Genomic DNA, 21,620 nt, shown 5'->3' on the forward strand with positions numbered 1-21,620 from the left:
GGTCTCTTGTGTCTCAGAATTCCACTTAACAAGGAGCTGCTGCAGGCTTCTGAGATGTCTTCATCCCAGCCTACTGCTGGCAGTCCCTGTCATGGTATGCTGTCCCCAGCAAGATATAAAATAGTTTAATTTATGATCAGTATTGTTTTTATTTTTGTGTAGACAGGTTGTCCTGGAACTCACTATGTAGGTAAACTGACCTCATATGCACAATAGCTATCATTGCCACAGAACATTATATCACAAACTGTTGGTGTGACCCCAATATCTTCATGTAGAGTCAGTCGTTCTTCTTGTGATGATGTGAGACAGCCCACTGCCTGCATGACAAGATGGAGCTATAATAATGATAGGCATGTGGCAAAGCATTTGCTGTGTCAAAAAAGGCATAAACTTAGATCATCCTGCATGTGTAGTGACAATTTGGTTTCTTCTAAAAAAAAAAAACTACAGAAATATAAGAATATGTCATCATTTTAATCCCAGGTGTGGGATATGGGCTGCTTCACATTGTCCATAGCACCTGACTGTGATTTGCTTCATGCTGTAGCAGGGGCGTGATTGGGTGGGTGTGTGTGTGTGTGTGGTGTGTGTGTGTGTGTGTGTGTGTGTGTGTGTGTGTGTGTGTATACATACACATAAACATATGCATGCATGCTAGGATCCTAAAAGGCAGTGTGGGTTGGTGGTTGGTTGCTGTGGGTCAAGGCTTGTTAAGTAGTCATGCACAAAGGAGAAAGAAGGAGAAATTAGTATATTGATGGCAAAGATCAAACTTGTCCCAAGGAACTCAGTGTCCCTACTGATCAGGAAATAGTCTATAATGCCCCCCCCCTCCATTTCTCCTTATCCTTTTTTCTCTCCTATCTACTGTTAGGGGCTTGAGAGGGTGGGAAAAGAAAGGAAGAAGAACCCACTGGCTACATGCATGGGTTTTCTTATTAAGTTAAAGATGTTTATCTTTTTGTTTAGAGGGAGCATATCACATATTCTCCTTAGCACCTTTAAATCACCTACATCACTCTTGTATGTTGGGGAAATGATTAAATAAGATAAGAGTTTTCTGAAGACAAATACTCTGATACCACAAAGATATTGTTAACCAACATCCTATCAGTGACTTACAGCTGTGTAGCTTATGTGATTTACAAAAGCAAATCCTGTCCCAGGTTGGAGGAGAGGGGGATTAGGAGAGGTTATTTCCATACTCAGAACAGAAGACAATAGACTGCAGACTGGTTACCTCAGGGACACTCTATTTGATAGCTTCAAAATATGCCTGAATGCAGGCAATTGAAACTTTGCAAAATGAAATCACAGATTACGGAGCTAGAATAAGCTAATGGAAAGGAAGCAGATTGGCTTTGGCTCATGAAATAGGGAAACTGTCGTGGTTTGCCAGCGGTTGGCTGCTTTCCATGGGCTTGTGGACAGGTTTTTTACTTTGGTAAAAAAAGAGCAGGTAACAGTTCTTCATCCAGTCCCCTCTCGGTTTACATATACCCACTCACAGTAAGAACCTGCATGGTTTGAGTAGGGAAGCATGTGGGTCACGGCAGGTCCAACTCCCCCACCTCTGCTAGCTCTTCTTTCCTCCTTCAGAAGGCTGTGAATTCTAAAGGGCTCATCTCAGGAGGTCCTGGCCCCTGACAGTCCTGGCAACAGCTATCCCAGAGGCTGTAAGGAAAGGGCCTAGAGACACCCACTCCTTCAGACTTTGTGAGACTTTTCCCTTTCCATGTCGGAGGTATTCCCAAAGGAAAGAATGTTTCTACTCAACAGTAGCTTGTCTGCCTGCCTATCTGGTTCCTATGGCCAAGGCGTGTCCTGCTAGGACTTCCAGATGATGGGTATCCCGAGAGGGATTGCAAGATAGGGTAGGCATGCAGCCAGGGGGAGAGAAAGCTGGCTGTAGGGAGTGGAGATCGGGGAGAAAGAGCCTTCAGGGTTGGGGCAGTGAGACACACCCAGATGCCAGGAACACCATGCAAAGGGTAGGCAGCTTTGTGGAATGAAGTGTAATGTGTAAGCTTGCAGACATTCGGTGTTACCTGAAGGCTTTGGCAGACTTAAAACATGGTCAATGCCAGGGAGCCATTTTAAGGCTTCTCTGGGATGATTACCGTGTAGTTGGTTGGTTGTAGGTTAAAATATAAATGACTATATCATGTAACTTCAAATGTTTGGGGGAAGCAGCATAGATAGATGACTAGAACTGTACATTTTGGGCACTGTGTCTTTAACTACTACTAATGGTAAAATGGAAGCTAGGGTAGTACTGTTATCAAGTTCGGCTCCCAGAGACCATCAGGTAGCTTTGGAATGAAGCTGAGCTAATAGGTGGGTGAGCGAAGTGCATCAAAGCTGCATTAAAGAACACAAAGATTTTCCCTCCTGGAGCAGTTTAGACCAAAAGGAAGCCCAAATTTGAATTCTCCTTTTATTGTCTCTTTTGTATGTTCCCTGTGGTTTATGCATTATCTGTCTGTTGTATGTGTCTGGTGTCCGTGTTGTTTACTTGTCCCAAACAGCAGGTTTTGCTCTGTATGCATTGAACAACACAGAAAACATAATATGGGAAAGAAATAAAGGCTACTTTATCGTCTTAGAGTTCTACTGTGTGAACAAACAGCATGACCAAGGCAACTCCTGTAAACAAAAACGTTTAATTGGGGCCGGCTTACGGGTTCAGAGGTTCAGTCCATTATCATCATGGCAGGAAGCACGGTGTCACACAGGCAAACATGGTGCTGGAGAAGCAACGGAGAGTTCTGCACCTGACTCTGGCAGGCAGCAGGCAGAGAAAGTGACACTGTGCCTTGCTTGAGCTTCTGAAACAAAGCCCACCCCTGATGACACCCTTCTTCCAATAAGGCCACACCTCCAATAATGCCTCACCCTGAGTCTATGGGGGCCATTTTCATTCAAACCATTCAAATTCAAACCACTCAATTAAAAGATTTTGCTGATTATTAGTATTAATATTATTATTGCCATTATTTATCATCATCATCACCATCACCACCACCACCACCATCACCATCATCATCATCATCATCATCATCATCATCATCATCATCATCATTATTTTGGATCCTGGGTCTCTCTATGTAGTCCTGTCTGACTGGAATTCACCATGTAGACCAGGCTGGCTTTCAACTTATTGATCTCCCTTCTTCTGCCTCCTGAGTACTGGAATTAAAAATGTGCACAAGCTCAGAAAGATACTTTTTAACAGAACTCTTAACAGAGTTTTACAAGGAAAGAGACTGGTTTACTGGTTACCCAGAATAACATAGTTTCTTTAACAGCTGAGTAGTTTAACAGATTGAGTAGTTTTAAATGGTCTTAAAGAATATTATCAATATCCAGAGGTTGGGCAAAGGTACATGTTTCTGAAAGCAGGACATTTTCAGGAAAAGTTAATCCCAAAATACGGCAGCTGGCTTTTGTAGCATCTACCAAGGGGAGGGCAGAATGTGATATTTAAGAGATTCGAGGGGTCTGGTCTAAAGCAGATCTTTCAGGAGGAAGAGCTAATGTTAGACAGAGGGCGAGATAGTGCGAGGCGGCAACAGGGAGCCTTCGAGAGCTTTTGTTACTATCCTATATTTTAGAAGAGTAACAAAAAGGGTTATCGACAGGGTCATCTTTGTGGGCAAGCTTCCTGGAGTCATTTTCCTGAAGGGAAAAGTGGAAACCATGCTCACGGGGACAGTAAGCTGTGGATGTAGGTGGTTTGAGCTCACATTCTCTCTCCATCTACCCTCAGCACTCCTGAGAAGATGAAGCAAGACAGTGAGGATGCGGTAGGTCCAGTTGTGCACGGTAAAGCCTCATGTTTATTCATACTGCTACGGTCCTATCCAAATTCCATCTCTCTTACCAACTTCCTAATGCGTGAAGCTCCACCTCCAGGGCTACTTTCCCATGACCTAAGGATTTACCTCTTTCAAGGATGCAAACACATTCAGAAAAAGGTGCCTTATTACATGTTAAAAACATTTGCACCTCAATAGGGTCTACAAAACCCCAAGTGGAGAGTCTAGAAGCGTAGAATATAAGCCTGCCTAAGCCAGTAGGAAAGACAGCACCAACAGTCCTTAAACCATCCTGGAGGCTACTTGTCCACGCCCACTCCCAGGCAAGACAAAAGGACAATAGCACCAGATCCAGAGCCTCTGACTCTTACTTCTTAACATTTATTTTTACTGGGGCTGGAGGTTTGGCTAAACAGAGGACTCACGTTCAGTTCCCAGCACCCGCATGACAGCCTCCAACCTCTGTAACTTGGGTTCTAGCAGCTCCAACATCCTCTTCTGGCTTCCACAGGCACTGCACACATGTAGTGCACAGAAACACATGTAGACAAAATACCCATAAACATAAAATAAAAATAAACAAATCTTTAAAGCTAAGATTTATTCTCATTACTTTCTGTATATGTATGGACCTATGGTGGTTTGAATGAGTGGCCCCCATTGAGAAGGATTAGAAGGATTAGAAGGATTAGGAGGTGTGGCCTTGGTGGAGTAGGTGTGGCCTTGTTGGAATAGGGTGCATCATTAGGGGTGGCACCGTGTTCCCTGCCCTGATGAGAATGGACTAAGCCTTCGAAACTGTAAGGCAACCCCCAGTTAAATACTTTCATTTTTAAGAGTTGCCACTCTTAAAGTAATAGAACACTAAGGTGTATGACTCATGTATGCAGTTACCCACAGAGACTAAAAGTGGACATCAGAACCCCTGACAAGTATGAATGGTTTTATACTATGTCATCCCTGACACTATATGAATGGTTTTATACCATGTCATTTAGTTCTTCAGGAAACACACTTTTATTTTTCCTCAAAAACATTTTCAAACTGTGGTTGACTGAATGCATGAATAGGGGATCCAGGATCCAGGGGACTGACTGTATTTGCAAACCATGTAAGGTGACCTCTTAAACGACGTGAGAGACTGCTTGCTATAACTGACTTGTTAAAAAGCAAAACGGCTCATCTCATAGCCTTGGTATCTAGGAAGCGGCTGCTGCAGGCTTCTCATGAAGGAAACTGTTTGCAGTGCTAGTGGGCTCTGCAGAGCCACAGCTCAGACTGCATAACTAGCTTTCTGCAGCCTCTATAAGTTTCCCTCCAGCCTGGAGGCTGTAAGTCCTACATGGAAAGTGGCTGGACAGGGCCTCAGCATTGCCAGTCATGTAGGCAAAGGAAAATCTCCCAAATAAGGGCATAGACCCTGAGAACCAGGCTGATTCTCGCACGGCTCAGAGGGAACCCCGTTTAATTGCTGCTGCCCAACCCCTTGGGCCTTTCCATAAAGGGTGGGGGAGAGAAAACGTCAAGCTTACTTACATCCCAAAGGAGATTTTTTAAAAAAATATTATCTTTATTATCTTTAAGATAAGGCTGTAGCTTAAAGGAGCAAAGCATTCTCACGGTGTTTTTTTAGATATTTGCATTTCGGGTGGGCTGGCTGGGGACTACTGTCTGCTGTGGACAGACATTCTAAGTAGATATAACCTGCTCGTTTAAAGTAGTGTGGTATAAAACTGCCCTGCGGTGCAAGCTCCTACACATTCCTGCTGGCATCCAAGAGGTTCCCCCTTAGCTTGTAAACTGTGACAGTCTTCTTCACGCTCCAGGTCAGGGCTCTGGTATTTGAAAATGACTGAAATTTTCTTAGTTTAGTGTTCACTCTGCTGTTTGTTCTAGTGCTATTACTCCGTTGGAAAGATCATGTAAATCCTAAAAAGGTAGCATTCCAATGATGATGTGGACAAAACTTTTGATGAAAAATGGGATTGTGAAGGGGAAAAATTCCAGAGTAAAAGTCTGATGTCATCAAATGTTTTGCACAACGGGAACTAAGACTGAGCTCCTGGCTGGCTGGAGGGTGGTTTAGTCTCAGCGCTCAGGATGCAAAGGCAGACAAATCTCTGAGTCTGAGGACAGCCTGCTCTACAGAGGAAGTTCCAAGACAGCTAGGGCTACACAGAGAAACACTGTCTCAAAAGCAACACTGAACACGTTTAGTTCACAAGAGGGAAAAATAAATCAAGTTGCGTTCTAGTGTTGATTGTTTCTGTTGAAGAGCTAGGTCATTTCATGCTGTCAGAATTCATCCTTACACATCGTGGGAGAATGCGTGTGTGGACTTTGCTCTGACCTGGAAACAGGGCTAAGATGGGCCCAAGTCACTAGACAGCAAAATAACACACATGGCTGCGGAAGTGCATCCCCTGGGCTGCTGGTAAGGACCAGAGCATGAGGGCTGCAGAGATGGCTCACAAGTTAAGAGGTCCTGAGTTCGGGGTTGGGGATTTAGCTCAGTGGTAGAGCGCTTGCCTAGCAAGCGCGAGGCCCTGGGTTCGGTCCCCAGCTCCAAAAAAAAGAAAAAAAAAAAGAAAAAGAAAAAAAAAGAGTGCTCACCTAGCACACAAGAGGTCCTGAGTTCAATTCCCAGCAACCACATGGTGGCTCACATCCATCTATAATAGAGTACTCGTACACATAAAATGAATAAATCTTTAAAAATAAAACTGGAGCATGATCGAAAGTGATCCACTGAAAGACTGGGGGTGTGGCTCAGGAGTGGAGCCTTGGCTTCCCAGTGCCACTAAATGATGTAATCCACAAAGGATGCCGGGAGTCATTGGATTCCCATGATCTCTGGAGTAGTGTGATTAATAAAACCAAGTTGGAGGTTTTCAGGCTGGAGGGATGAGGGGAAGTGGGACGAGGGAAGGAGGGATGAGTAGGGGGAACACAGAGGACTTTTAGAACAATGACCGCTCGCCGTGATTCTGATGGACACTTGGCTACTACACAAAACATACAACACTGAGAATGAAAACCACAACAACTATGAACTTTAAGAATAACCTAGCCATTTTGGCTCATCAATTACTTACCAATTGTACCCCACTAATGTAAGATGTGGTAAGTTTTGCCCAGTTCTTCCCCCCCCACTCTGTTAACTTAAAACTTCTCAAAAAACAAACAAACAAAACAAAAAAACAAAACAAAACAAAACAAAAACCTTAAAACTTCTCCAAAAACAAATCTTGACTTTTTTTTTTAAGTAAATGGGTGGCAGAGAACACTGGCTACATTATGGCATTTCTGGGGAAATCCTGAATCATCCAATCAGGCTGAAACAGGCCTATTTGCAAGGCGTGAAGATTAAGAACCAGATGAGAAGGAGACTTTGTATCTGTTGCCAAAACCAACGCACTCCTTTAAGTGACTCCCATGAGTATCCTCTCGGCATAGGCAGATGAATCAGTTTTACCTTTTAGAAAAAGTTCCACAGCTCTCTCAGCTTGTTTGTTAAATAAACACCGTGTCTTAGCAATGCTCACCATAGGATCCATCCCATTAACAAACATATGTGAAGCTACTTAGGGAGCCGCTTTAAGTGACGGCAACTGTAAGGTGATTCATGCTTTTGAAGGCAGCGGCAAGATTAGCAGCGAGAAGCAGGCATCCTTTTGATCTGAAGCAACTCGTTTTTTTGCACATGTACCTGACCTTGCTTAGACAGAGAAATGGCTAAGTCTACAGGTCCTTCTCTGTGGTGCTAGTTTGGTCAATCCAGGAGACTTCAGACTGGCTCTCCACAATCAGATCCCAACCCCCTGCAGCCCTGGGCCACCTGCATCCTGTTCCCTCAGGCCGCTAGACAATTTCTGGGTAGTGAAACCTGGGCACAAACTCAGAACTATGAAAAACAGGACTTTAGAATTCTCCATGCTTTCTGACTTTGAGCATTTCTCCATCCAGCTAGTGGGAAAACGGCTTCACAGTTTTCTAGGGTTCCAGAAGTTTCCTCAATGCCAAGATAACGTGTGATGGGAATGGGGGGGGCGGGGGGAGGCCTATGGAATTAGGAAGACCTTTAGTCAGGGTCCACACTGGTTACTGTGGAGACATGCTGTCCCCTTCCTGTGTTCTTGTCACGTCCTCTAGCTTTCTCGAATTCTCTGCCCTGCCTGATACATGGGATGTGTGCCAGGCTGCCGCCAACCCTACCAGCTTACACACAACTGCTTCTCTCTGGGGCTTTCTGCCCTTCTTGGTGACTGGGTTGCCAAGCCAGACTCATCCTTCCTGTTCTTAGAACCACAGCCTATCACCTCCCCCTTTTACTCCTGCTGTGGATGTCTCTTCCCAGTCTGGAAACGCTTCTTTTGGTCTCCTTCACAACACCTCAACCCCAGAATACTCTGAATATTTCAATTTTTGGAGTCAGGAGCAAAACCAAGCTGCACCCATTCTCTCTTGCCTCGTTCTTTCCCTGACAGTTGAAGCTGAGCTTGGTGGGCATAGAAGGGATGGAAAAGGGAGAAAAAGGAAGAAACTCATATTTCAAAGGACCACTTGGCCACATATTTATAATTGGCCCCTCTGTATCTACAGATTCTGTAACTACAAATTCAACCTAAACAGGTAAACCCATGTGGTAAAGCCAGGGGTCTGCATGCATAGCCAGTATCTGCTGGACACGCACAGACCCCTTTTGTGATTATTTCCTAGACAACTAAGTATCGCATTCACGTTGTATTAAGAATTGTAAGTAATCTAGAGGAAGTTTCAAGAATATGGGAGGAAGTACACTGGTTATATGCAAATATCTTAGCATCCATTGGCTCAAATATCCACATGGGTCTTTAAAACCTAGCCCTGTGGATGCTAAGAGGCAATTATGTCATCGGTAGTTCTTTTTCTTTTTCCTTGCTTGGTATATTTAAGCCATCTAATAGTCGTTGTTGTTGTTATTGTTGTTGGTGGTGGTGGTGGTGGTGATGGTGGTAGTGGTGATGGTGGTGATGGTAGTGGTGGTGGTGGTGGTGGTGATGGTGGTGATGGTGGTGGTGATGGTGGTGGTGATGGTGGTGATGTTGGTGGTGGTGGTGGGTGGTGGTGGTGGTGATGGTGGTGGTGGTGGTGGTGGTGGTGTTGGTGGTGATGGTGGTGGTGGTGATGGTGGTGGTGGTGGTGGTGGTGGTGGTGGTGGGTGGTGGTGGTGGTGGTGGTGGTGGTGGTGGTGGTGGTGGTGGTGGTGGTGGTGGTGGTGGTGGTGGTGGTGGTGGTGGTGGTGGTGGTGGTGGTGGTGGTGGTGGTGGTGATGGTGGTGGTGGTGGTGGTGGTGATGGTGGTGGTGGTGGTGGTGGTGATGGTGGTGGTGGTGGTGGTGGTGGTGGTGGTGGTGGTGGTGGTGGTGGTGATGGTGGTGGTGGTGGGTGGTGGTGGTTCCACAGCAGGGTAGAGTTTGAGGCATGTCCTCTGACAGTCTTGGTGTGTCCCTCCCCGAAGCCTTGGTCCGTTCAGAGGGAAGTGTGGGGTCACCCCATGGGTCCTAACAGCCACACACCTGCTGCTCAATCCTAAGACTTTCTATCCCGGTCTCTGCCAACTGCTGCATTCCTGGTCACCTCTGGAGACACTGGGTACCTCGGAACAAAAGTTCACCAGACTGGATGGAATTTTAAAATTGTTTTTCATGAAACGGAAAGATTCTAGTCCAAGTCATTAAAAAGGGTGGCAGATATTAAAGCTCACAGGACCACAAGGCGGGAATTCCAGAGTGCGCATAGCATGTACCGCTGAGCACAGGCACCAGATGCCCGTCTTAAAGTCCAAGTGCTCTGCTTGCTGATGTCCTTGTGTGAACTTGGGGACTGCTAAACAAGTGAAAACCCCTTAAGGGATGGGATGTGGGGCAGGTAAGTTTCGATGGGAGGAAGTGGGAACAGAGGGAGGAAAGGCAGCAGGACTCCCAGTGGATGGGGGATGGGATATGATTCTTAGGAACTCATCCTGAAGCTCAACTTTGCCCAGTTCAGCTCTGCTTCTGCAGAAAGGCAATACTCTGGAAACTACCGCAATCTTTTTTTGAGGGCATTAGTCATTCCTTGCTCGATTGGGCACGGGGCCCAAGGCTGCATATTTATACTGGCATGCAGTTCCCTGGGGTTTCTGCTCACTCCGTGGGACAGAATCTCATAGCCCAGGCTGTGGCCCATGACTGGGAGGAAAGACCATCTGCTCTTTGCCCAGTCTTTCTGCCCCTGCCCACCCGGGGCTGCCGGTGTTCTCCATACCTTCAGCACGGCCTTTGAAGGGCATTAATGCTTTCCTTCTAAAGCATCTAGTACCTTCCAAGGGAAGCACGGTATGTAATCTTAACTTCACCTAGACAAACTTGCGCTGCCTGCTGGAAATGAAAACCAGTTGTGCCGTAGCCACGGCCCCTGCACCCTCTAGTTGAGAGGCTCTGGGATATACGGTGAGACCTGCCCAGGAGACTCAGCACACGTGAGATAATGCTCTTCAGTCCTTGTACCTTTCAGCGAAAAAGTCTGAGGCCCTAACTCAAGAGTTCTGCATTACACTTTGTTCCATTCTGACGCTGCGTGCACACCAGAGGAGCAACTGTACTATTCAAGGCACGGAATACGGGCCTTACATATTAAACTTCAATACAAAGGCCAGACACATGAGTGTGCAGTCCTACATCTCAGTGTCCAGCTCTGAGTCTGCCACATTGAAGCAATCCTGTCAATGCTTGCAGGAATAAAAAGGAACTACATTCAATCTGTTTGTGGCCTGTGGGTATCACTTACAATGACCCCAAATAAGTCTCAGGCTCCAAAGAGATAAACTAGCGTTATTAAATGATGTCGCAGTCCCTGGTGTTCTGCAGTTGGATTTCTCCTGTTCTTTCTTCTCCAAGGGCACAATAAGAGTGCAGAAGGCAGATTAGACGTTAGAGGGAGAGGTCCTTAATGTCAGATGCTCCCGTGACTTTTATGGGATAACTATTTCACACCAGGCCTGACAGCGCAGTAGACGGCTGGCGAGAGAGGATGAAGGGACGAGCAGGAACGGCTCGCTTCCACAGACAGCTGCTCCGGTGCTGGCAGAGAGTCAGCTCCACCTGGGGCTGTGTTAGCGCCATCCCTGCTGGGGCTTTTCCTCTAGCAGTGCAAGTCAAGAGCTCTGAATCAGTTTCCGGACTAGAGTTCGCCACACCCAGCTGCGGGAGCTCACAGGTTGCTTCTAGTGTTTTCGAACTCCCTTCAGGGATGATCTATGACTTCTTTGACCAATGGCAGAGTCTCCAATTGTAAATAGAATTTCCATTCATTAATGCTTGTGCTCCCAATTATTGATGTATGACAAAAGTCAGGCTGACGACAAGTTTAATTTAAAGATTTATTTTGGTGGTTGCTGTTGTGTGTTGTATTGTATCAGTCTGCAAACAGAAATATGCATCTGTGGTCATCAAGCATCAACCTGAGTCAGCCCAGTAGGGAAATTCCCTCTTCTTTCAGTTTCGTTAAGAGAAACCAGGGCTTGGGGGTGGGGCTGAGGCTCAGGGAAGAGGGGAATGGAGACAACAAAGAAAAACACATAAATTGGATTTAAAAACTTTTGTGCTTCTAAGGGCAGTAGCAAAAAAGTGGTTTGGGGCTGGAGGGATGGCTCAGCAGTTAGGAGGACTCGCTGATCTTCCAGAGGACCTGGGCTTGACTGCCAGAACCCACATGGTGGCTCACAACCACCCCCAACTCCCGTTCCAAAGAATCCATGCCTTCTTTTGGCCTCCACAAGCACCAGACATGCTCATGATGTACAAAAATACATACAGGTAAAACCTCATATACATAAAATTAATTAAAATTAATAATTTTTAAAACGGTGGTTGGGCTCAGAGTCGGGGAACGTAGTTTGCCAATGATACATGGGATGAGGAAAACTAGCCAAAAAATTCTTACAACTCAGCAAGCCAACAAATGATTGGATTTTAAAATGAGCAAAGAAAACTCATGGCTTGGTCAGAGACCATTTTGGATTCCAGAGCTTGGTGCAGGATAGGAGGAGAGTAGTGAATTCAAGGCCAACCTGGGCTACTCTAATAAAACCCCATCTCAAAATTAGAAGAAGAAGAAAAAAAAAAAGAATTTAAGTTGGTTTTTCTCCAAGGAAAGTAGGCAAATGGCCAACCAGCACATGAAGCAATGCCCCTCAGCGATTGTCATTAGAGAAACGCCAGTCCGTGAGTGCCACACTGCGGCTGCCAGAAAGGCTTTGATGCATTTTTTTAAACAGAGAAGGCCGACCCTCTCCAGGTACAGAAGGATGCGGCTGAACGTACCTGGCCAGCTCCCCAGAAAGCTACATGAAATTACCAGGGGCTCCAACAAGGCCACTCATTCTTATGTATCAGAGAGCGGGAAATAAAACACTCGGGTGTGGACGTTGGATGCGGGAGTTCACCACAGTGCAAGTCATAGTCACGGAAGCAACACAGATGGCTTTCAGATGCTGAGCAGGTAAAACACTGCAGACGCCACACACCACATGGTGAAAGAGAACTGTACAAAGAAATCACTTTTAATTTTTGTTGCTTTGTTATTTTATTGTGGCATTTAGGATTTCGTCCTTGTGTTTTTGTTTGGGACACAGGGTTTTACTATGCAAGACTAGCTGGCCCCAAACTCACACTCCTTCTGCCTTGGCCTCTCACGTGCTGCGATTACAGGTGTATGCCATCCTGCCCAGCCCCGGAATAAGACACTGATCTATGTCCAACATAAGGGATATACCTTGAAAACATATACCAGGAAGGGAAAAAGGCCTCCTACCATGTCTCTAAGATGTTCAGACTAGGCTGGGCACAGTGGCTCACACATCCACCTAGAACTCAAGACGGTCGAAGCAGGAAATCCTGGTGAGCTCAGGAGGCCAACTGGGCTGCGGATTAAGATCCTGGCTCAAGAAAGAAAGAAGCAGAAGGGAAGGTGGAGGAGGAAGGGAGAATGGAATGTAGACGCCATGTTCCTGATGGGCAGTTCAACAGAGCTTGGCAGTTTCCGGGAGCTGAGGGATCGATAACAAGGATGGAGACCGACTACCATGGCCCTTGATTTCTCTGGGAGGGTCTGATAGCTGAGGTGTGTAGTGGATTATTATAAACAAGATGGCTTCTGTAGGTGATTGTTCCTCCGCTCTGGAGGTGAGGAAGCCTGTAGTCAAGGTGCTAACAGGTCCCATGGCTGCAGATACCACTCTTTGTTTTCAGATAGCTGTCCTCATTTTAGCATGGTGCAGAGCAGGGAGCTTTCATGGCACTAATTCTCTTCTGTTCTAGTCGCAAAGGCTCTAACTACTGTCATGACCTAGGTCACCTTTAGGACACCACCTCCATCCCCCCACAATGAAGACTGGGGTTTCAACATATAAGGATCAGGAGGATGAAGTAGAAGCTTCTGGTTGTGCCATGTGATGCAGACTCACGTGGTGCTTTGCTAAGGCGAGATCTGTGAGAGGACACGTGAAGTTTGGAGGGAATATAAATAGGACTCAGGGGCCAGTGACTGAGCGCTTGCATAGCTAGCCTTGCAATGCTTCGTTGGCCTTGTGTCTTCACTGATCTTCACTTTGTTGAGAGAGGCACAGCAGAGAACTTCTCCTGGAGTCCTGGCAAGTTCTGGTTGCTCCCACTGACTCATGTCCATTTGGCAGAGGCTTGGGGGTTTCTGTTGGATTGTGCCACAGCTGTGGATTCCGCGTTTGGTATTCTGACACTATTGAATTGGACTGCTGGTATCCTGCTAAGTGGAGATTGGAATTGCTCCAAAGAACTACTTCTAAACAGGTCCACATCCCCTTGTCCTATTTAACATCTTTTCTCCCCTACCTTTGGACCGTGGGCTAGAAGCGGTGTTGAAATGTTTGAAACCCCTTATTAAAGTAGGTTTTAAAAAATCTAAGCCCACAAGAGGACACAAATATTCAGTCCTTCCCTGAGTGCCCTGGAAGTAGAAAACAGTGATCGACATTGATGAATAATAGAAGAGAAGCCACTAACTTATGCTTTTAAATGGTGAATTTTATGTGAGTTACATCTCACATAAATATTAAGTTACCATTACACGTGCAACAGATAACTTGTTGCATGCTTAATAGCTCTCTGAATACACTTCTGGACCTAGCTTCTAGAAGTGAGAGCCCTAGTTCTTAACTTCCTTTACACATTAACAATCACAAGCGTGCTTTAAAAAAGAAAAAGAAATCCTGATCCCGACCCCAGTGGGACCTGAATCTCTACAGTAGGGTCCAGACCAAGAGTGGCTTTGAATGCATCCTTGTGGTTCTGTTCTGCAGCAAAGTTGAGCGTCACAGACCTGGAGCATCACAGCCTGCAGGTTGTACCCATTATGGAAGTGACTTCTTGGTTTTGTTTATTTCACTGTGGTTGTTATTTTAGACAGGGTCTCATTATGTAGCCCGAGTTGGTCCTAACCCTCCTACATAGCCCAGACAGGTCTGGATTGTGTGAGCCTTCTGACCAAACTCTGAGTGCTGCCATTACAGATGTGTGCTACTTCATCTGATGAAATGACCACTCCTGCTTCCTGTCTACTACTTCCTGTCCTCTCCCAGCAGTGCAGCACCCACAGCTCAGAGTCAGAATGGGTCCCTTCAGTCCTGCTCATTCGAGTTCTAACTTTCGTGGGGACCCGGGGATTTTCAATTATTTTGGAGGAGCTGAATTTTAGGCTTTCCCTTGCCTCTTTGGATTCAGTTACTGTGATCCAACTGTGGGCCAACATTCATTTGTTCCACATTAGAGCAAAAGTCGGAGTCCGTCTGAGTGGTCTGGAACCCTCTGCTCTACAAACCCCAGATTTTATAGTTTGTGAAATTCTAGGCAGAAACTCAAGATCTAAAGAGCCAGGAACATGCTAGTGCAACCGCATGCCTGCCTGTGCCTCCTCTTTAATGCTCTGACTCAGACACCCTGGTGTGTTTAATAAGACCCAACCTTGGCCTCTGTGGTCTTGGCCTCCCGTGTGCTACATCCTCCCTTCTCGACAAGCCTGTTGGCTGCCACGTCTATAGTTTGGCAAATGTGGCTAGGCTACTCTTCCAAACCACAGGGTCCTAACCAAATCCACCCACTAAACAAGGAACTTTTCTTATTCATTGTTCCCCAGAAGCCAAAGCCAATTGGTGGGAAAGATTTGAGGGAAATAAAAAAAAAAAAAAAAAAAAAAAAAAAGAAAGAGGAGGTCAAGGAACAACATGGAGAACAGAATAAGGGCGGCTTCCACTATGAGGAGGTTTAGGGAGCTGTGCTTACCGATTTTGGCGAACCTTTGTAAAAAAAATACCTCATTCTCGGCAGCTTAAAAAAAGTACTCTTGCATTTCATCTCGGTTGGGTTTGGACTGGTGGGAGGACAGATGCTCTGTTCATGTGATCCTCCCAGGGTGCCTTGGCAGTCCTCTAGATCCACGGCATTATCCCTTTTGCTGGCAGACTAAAGACAGCCAGGAGATTGGTCTTTGTATGTAGGAGTAGGAACTAGGGTTTGTTAAGCCTTCTATCACTTGAGGGAATAAACAAGGGTTTATAAGCCAGCATGGTAAATATTGTAGTACTCAGAGGAAGGGCTCAAAACACACAGGAATGATGTCTACTCTACGTTGACTACCAATCCAGAAGAGCTGGATATCTAAGGTGGGGTTCCAAAGCATCCTTGTATCTCTCTTTTTTTTTTTCTTTGCTAATGGGATAATCTTGCATGAATAGTTTCTCCAGCCTTCCATTATTTTAGATTTATTTTATTATTTTATGCGTTGGAATGTGTACCTCCCTTGTGGGATAGGAATTGGACCTCTGTCTCTGGAGAACAGCCAATGATCTTAACCACTGAGCCATTTCTGCATGACTTCCTTATAATCTTAAGCATTTTATTAACCTTTAGGAAACAGTAACCTTTTTCCCTGAGCCATTCCCTGCTTTAAGAAACAACAATGTTGCAAATGACAGTAGTCTCATTCTTTTAGTCCTCCTTGGGAAGAAAAAGCCAGTTTTCTCCAGTTATCAAGCAATTGAATATCTTAGGAAGATGGGCCCCAGGAACATGCTGTCTAAGCCAACCATGTGATCCCACGTGCTTTTTGTCTATTTATTAAATATTTAATAAGTTCCTGCTATTAACACCAATATTCTGATTTGCCAGGTAAGCATGGAGAGTGGCACATAGCCTGGTGCCTAACAATGAGACAGAAGGAGGAGACTGCCGGGGAGATGCTGGGAAAGGCTCGCCTTCTCTAGTAAGATAAGTGAAGAGACATCTATGGAGGAAGCTGGGCTTTTCCTTCAGTGTTTGGACACTAACTCTGGGATTTGGGATGCCATGCTGGGAATGAAAGTTGTTATTTTGAGACCATGAGGAGAAAAGAAGCATCTCAGGAACATGAGTTGAGAGGCCTGCTCTAGTCGCCTAACTAAATCTGGAGTCACCTGCCTCTGCTGTAAAGGAAGTAGGCGTGGGATTTGCCATTCTCAGCTAGACATTCAGCCACTGGTAGTCAACAGCAGTCTGACAGACATGTACTATTTGTCTTCATTATCTCTTTTGGGTAAGAATGAGTAAATCTGTAAAGAAAGAGAAAAGTTGACATTTTATTCCATCTCCTTCCTAGCTTTACATGTAGGGATTTCTGTTCCAAGATCAGTTTGTGGACAAATCATATCTGAGCCCTACTCTTTGTGGCTATAGTGACTGGTTGACTGTCCGTTTTATACAATGTAGAATAGACTTGGAATGGAGTCTCAGTGAGGAATTATCTGGACAAGGTTGGTCTGTAGGGCATATCTTTGAGGGAACGTGTTGATCACATTAATTGAGGTAAGATGACACCCCTCATTGGGTGGCACCATTCTCTAGTTAGAGGTTCCTGGGTGGCATAAGAATTGAGTGACAGCTGAACACCAGATTGCATGAATTCATTCTGTTTCTGCTCTTGACTGTAGCTGTGATCAGCTGCTTCAAGTTCCTGCCTTGACTTTCCTGAAATGAATTGCAACTTGGAATTGTGATCCAATAAACCTTTCTCCCTAAAGTTGCTTTGATGAGATTCAAGCACAAATGTATGTTGGCCCTGAATGGTTAACCCAGAAGATTTTTATCTCTTCCCATTTCTCATGTAACTGGTTGTTTTTACTAACAGTGAGATATGGCTGTTCGCCTCACTTTGGCCAATGAGATGTTGAGCCCAACATCTATGTCATGGAAATGACTGGTTGCTGACCCAGGCCACTCACTTTTTCCCATCCAGGAAACTTTGTGAAAGTACTTCAATGTGGAGGAAGATATACTAAAAGTTACTAAAGAGGGCAAAGGGTCTGTGGGAGCAGGGAATATAGTGCATAAGCCACTAAGAACTGAGGTTGGGGGTTAATGCAGCTAACACTGGTGTTTCCTGAATACAGAGCCTGAGTTCTTTATGCATGGTTATCCTCCAACCCTGAAATGTCACTGTCATCCACGTGCTCTCAGATGACTCATTTTGACTTAATATGACTGTATTCTAGCTTAGGACACAGGAACGAAAAAGAAGAATTCGTTCTAGACTAAGTGTGGGAGCAGAGCTCCTGTAAGCCCAGCACTTGAGGAGTTGAGGTTCCCTTATTAGAGGCTGTCATGGTTTGTAGAGTCTTAGCCCAGGGAGTGGCACCATTAGGAGGTGTGGCCCTGTTGGAGTGGGTGTGGCACTGTAAGTGTGGGATTTAAGACCCTCATCCTAGCTGCCTAGAAGCCAATATTCTGCTAGCAGACTTCAGATGAAGATGTAGAACTCTCAGCTCCTCCTGCACCATGCCTGCATGGATGCTGCCATGTTCCTGCCTTGATGATAATGGACTGAACCTTTGAACCCATAAGCCAGCCCCAATTAAACGTCCTATTTTGCTTCTCTGTTTCTGTAATAAAATTCTGACCCAAACCAACATGGCGAATAAAAGGTTTGTCTTACAGTGTAAATCATTAAACTAAGGCAGGAACTCAAGCCAGAAACCTGGAGCTGGGAACTGAAGCAAAGACAGGCCATGAACCTGCATACAGGGCCGCTCAGCCTGCTTTCGTATTCAATCCAGGACCACATATCCAGGGGTGGAACTGCCCACAGTGCCTTCCCACATTAATCATTAATCAATACAATGGCTCACAGACTCGTCCACAGGACAGTCTGTTGGTGGCAACTTCTCAACCGAGGTTTCCTCTTCCCAGATGACTCTAGTTTGTGTCAAGTCATTATGAAACTAACCAGTACAGCCTAGTACAAGTTGAGAGGCAACTCTGCCAAAGTGTGACTAGGAAGTAGATGTCATTAGAAGCATCTTGGGGCTGCTAGAACCTCTAATGGAATAGAGCGTGAGCATGCAGTCTCCAGATGGGTGGCCAACTCCTAGGCAAAGCTCAAGGTGGGAGAAGGGCCAGGGACCAACCAGAATTCTCAGCCTCAACTCTCTCTACTGGACACATAAATACTTCTCATACATTGTGTATTCTGATTTTTGGATCATAGTACCTATACCTGCCCCTAAGGGTTTAAGAGCATAGTACCTATAATCCCAAGTATTCTAGATCATTGTACCTGTATATCCCCAAGGGTTCTTCCTCTTAGGGGAAGTGTCAAATTCCCATACAGAAAGATTAAAGGAAAAAAAAAAAAGGAAGAGAGGGAGGGAGGAAGGGAAGAAGGAAGGAAGGAAGACAGGAAGGAAAGGGAAGAAGAAGAAGGAGGAGGAGGAGGAGGAGGAAGAAGAAGAGGATGAGGAGGAAGAGGAGAAGGAGAAGGAGAAGAAGAACAAGAACAAGAACAAGAAGAAAGAGAAGAGAAGAAGGAGGAGGAGGAGGAAGAGGAAGAGGAGGAGAAGGAGAAGGAGAAGAAGAAGAAGAAGAAGAAGAAGAAGAAGAAGAAGAGGAAGAAGAAGAGGAAGAAGAAGAAAGAAAGAAAGAAAGAAAGAAAGAAAGAAAGAAAGAAAGAAAGAAAGAAAGAGAATCTTCTATGGATGACTCATGAAGTAGAGCCAGCTCATGGCTGCTTGGCGTACTTCTGAGAAGTGCTAGCTAAGTCGAGATTCAAATCTATGCTTCTTATGTTTTTCCAAGCTTAGGCAGCGGACTCTGACCAGAAGCACGGGTGACCTGAGACTAGAGGAGCAGCCTCTTCAGTCAGGGCCTCTGTGTTTGGTGCAACCCAGATGATGAGAGGAAGGAAGCGGGTCTTAGGAACTGGCGTCTTCGTTCGCATGCTTGTTTATAGAGAGCAACACATCACAGCTCCAGGCATCGTAACATCTGTCTGGCCAATGTAAGCAGCGGTTGCTCTCCTAAAATCCTGGTCCGACGTGTTCCCAGGCCAATTCCTCTTACCACTCCCATCCCAGGAAGAAAATGCAAAGCTTCCCTGTATTTCTGTTACTCTCAGGGTTATGCATCGTTTGGCACTGAGTTTAGGCAGGGGTGATGTGAAACAGTTGGTGTAAGGGTTGTTTGTTGTTGTTGGGATTGGTTCTAATGCTTGGTCTTAATGCATGGGAATCTGCGTGTCCAGACACTGAGGGTCCCAATTGGGTTTTGATTGATCAATAAAGCTACTAACAGCCAATGGTTGGGCAGGGGGATTCCTGGGCAAGAAACACAGAGGAGGAGGTAGGAGTAGGATCACCATGATGGGGGAGAAGAAAGATCAGACTTAAAGACTGGCTGACATGGAAGAATTCGGGAAAGTGGCCCCAGGAGCCACTCCCCCAATTGGGTCTGGGGTAGCAGAGATGAAATCGAGATTTAGCAAAGTATTAATTCAAGAATACTGGAGGGGAGTGTGTGCTAGCCACAGGGGGGTTTAGAAGTATCTAGCCATTGAGCTAGTCAAGGCGTATCCAAATATAAAGGTTGTCTGTGTGCATAAGTGTTTACAACACTTTTTAAAGATTTATTTATTTTATTTATATGAGTACACTGTAGCTGTCTCCAGACACACCAGAAGAGGGCATTGGATCCCATTATAGATGGTTGTGAGCCACCATGTGGTTGCTGGGAATTGAACTCAGGACCTCTGCAAGAGCAGTCAGTGCTCTTAACCATCTCTCCAGCCCACCACACACCACAACATTTTTTAATTCATTTATATCTATATGCATGTGTGAGCCTGTATAAATTTGTGTAGGCCACATGCATGCAGGTGCCCTTGGAGGGCACTGGATTTCCTGAAACGGGAGGGAATTGAACCCTGGTCCTCTGGAGGGATATACATATATATATACATATATATATATATATATATATATATATATAGAGAGAGAGAGAGAGAGAGAGAGATGCATACAAACACACACACACACACACACGCACGCACACACACACACATTCCTAAGTATATAAATACCACCTGCTCAGTCCATGTAATGCTACTTGTATGTGTATTTTGTATGTGTATGATGTGTATGTATGACCACCTAACATTGAGTAATCAGTTGGGGGTGTGGCTCTTCCTTGGGGAAGACCATTTCTCCAGCTCTCAGTATCCTTAGTTGCCTGTAGTTCTTTGTCAAGGGTTGAGGCCTTGTGAGCTTTTCTCCTTCCCCCTGGCTCAGGTCTCATTTAGGCGATCATGTTGATGAGACTCCATGGGTCTTAGGTTCCCTAATATTTCTCAGAGACAAAATATCACAGCAGGTTCCCTATTCCTCTGGCTCTTACAATCTTTCTGCACCCATTTCCTTGACTTTATCTTCCCTGAGCCTGGGTGCAGTTGTGGGTCAGTAGGAGCTCTAACCAGGAACTCTTGAGGTACAAGAGTTCCTAAAATCTAGTGGATGCTGAAGCCAAAGAGAGCCAAGAGAGAGGCAGTGTGAAGTCCCTGAATTCTCTCTGGCTCCCTTTGGTGGGAGGGGGGGGTTGGGGGGGAGAAGTTGCTGAGTCAGCATTCCTTCTTTTCCGACTCTCACCTTTCTTAAACCTTTCAAGTAGCCTAAAGTTCCCAGGACCAACACTATAGTCATTCAGCATCTTCCTCCTCTCTGCCTCCCTCTCCTCACTCCTTCCTCCTCCCCACAGTTCCCCGACTATATCAAACTGTTTTCTTAAACAAGAGCCAATCCCCCACCCCCACCCCCCAATTAGGAAGAATCTTTTCAGTCTCTCAGGACAAAGGAAGGGTTTGAACTGCATAGCTTCTAATACAGCTCCATGTATGTTATCAGCTCATGCCCCATGTCCCATACATGGTACTAAAACACTAAGGTTAGTAAGAGGTTCCCTCTGGATGATGAGATCCTGGGTTGTATTGCTGCTTTTCCGGTTTTGTGGGTTTTTTTTTTTTTTTTTTTTTTTTTGCTATCTTTGTTTCTGAAGTCAATGTTATAAGGCAAAGGACAGGGCGGTCCCCATGTGACTCTTTTAATCAAGAAACATGAAGTTGTTCTTCCAACACCCCAATACCCCCCACCCCCACACCCACTGCCCCACACACTGGCTTCCACACTCTGACTTCTCATCAAACCTCATGTAGCAAAACAAGCCATCCCCAGTCTTCTCTAGGATGATAATTGTTGCTTATTCACACAACGTTTTTAAAAATGCATATTGTTTTTACATTTTGCAGTTGAAAGGGGGGGATAAAAAGACAACTCAAGTTGAATGGAACTTGCAACAAATTTACTTCTGAGAGGATCTTGTTACCTGCCAGCATATACTGTTCAGGGACTCTGCCTGCTTGGGTCCCAGAAGCCGTGGTCCTTCCACCTAGC

Source organism: Rattus rattus, chromosome 11 (assembly GCF_011064425.1).
Source record: "Rattus rattus isolate New Zealand chromosome 11, Rrattus_CSIRO_v1, whole genome shotgun sequence".
In the NCBI taxonomy this organism is placed as follows: Eukaryota; Metazoa; Chordata; class Mammalia; order Rodentia; family Muridae; genus Rattus; species Rattus rattus.